Genomic DNA, 563 nt, shown 5'->3' with positions numbered 1-563 from the left:
TTTGTAAATAAAATTACTTCTTTAAGAACATCTAATTCTAATTTTCCTTCTCATAACTTTACTAAACTTACTACTGAATCTTTCTCTGTATTTACTCCAATAAATCTTTTAGAACTAACTAAAATTATTAATTCTATGTCGTCTACAACCTGTTCTCTAGATCTACTTCCTTCTAATTTACTTAAAGAATTCTCTTCAATATTTTATCCAATCATTCTCAAATTAGTTAATTTATCTCTTTCCACCTCTAAATTTCCTACTTCTTATAAGAATTCTCATGTTATTCCTATTCTTAAAAACACATCCCTAGATCCTACCTCTTTATCTAATTATAGACCTGTAACTAATATTACTTTCATCTCTAAAATAATAGAAAAAGTTGTTTTTAATCAACTCTCATCCTATTTAGACTTTAGCTCTTTGCTACCTGTATCTCAATCTGGTTTCAGACCTGCTCACAGTACTGAAACTTCTTTACTTAAAATACACAATGATATCCTTCTCTCTAGTGACAATAGTAATCTTACTCTTCTTCTTGCTCTTGACTTTTCTTCAGCTTTTGA

Source organism: Helobdella robusta, assembly GCF_000326865.2.
Source record: "Helobdella robusta unplaced genomic scaffold HELROscaffold_33, whole genome shotgun sequence".
Taxonomy (NCBI): domain Eukaryota; kingdom Metazoa; phylum Annelida; class Clitellata; order Rhynchobdellida; family Glossiphoniidae; genus Helobdella; species Helobdella robusta.
The sequence above is the reverse complement of the archived record's forward strand: the minus strand, read 5'-3'. Positions refer to the sequence as shown.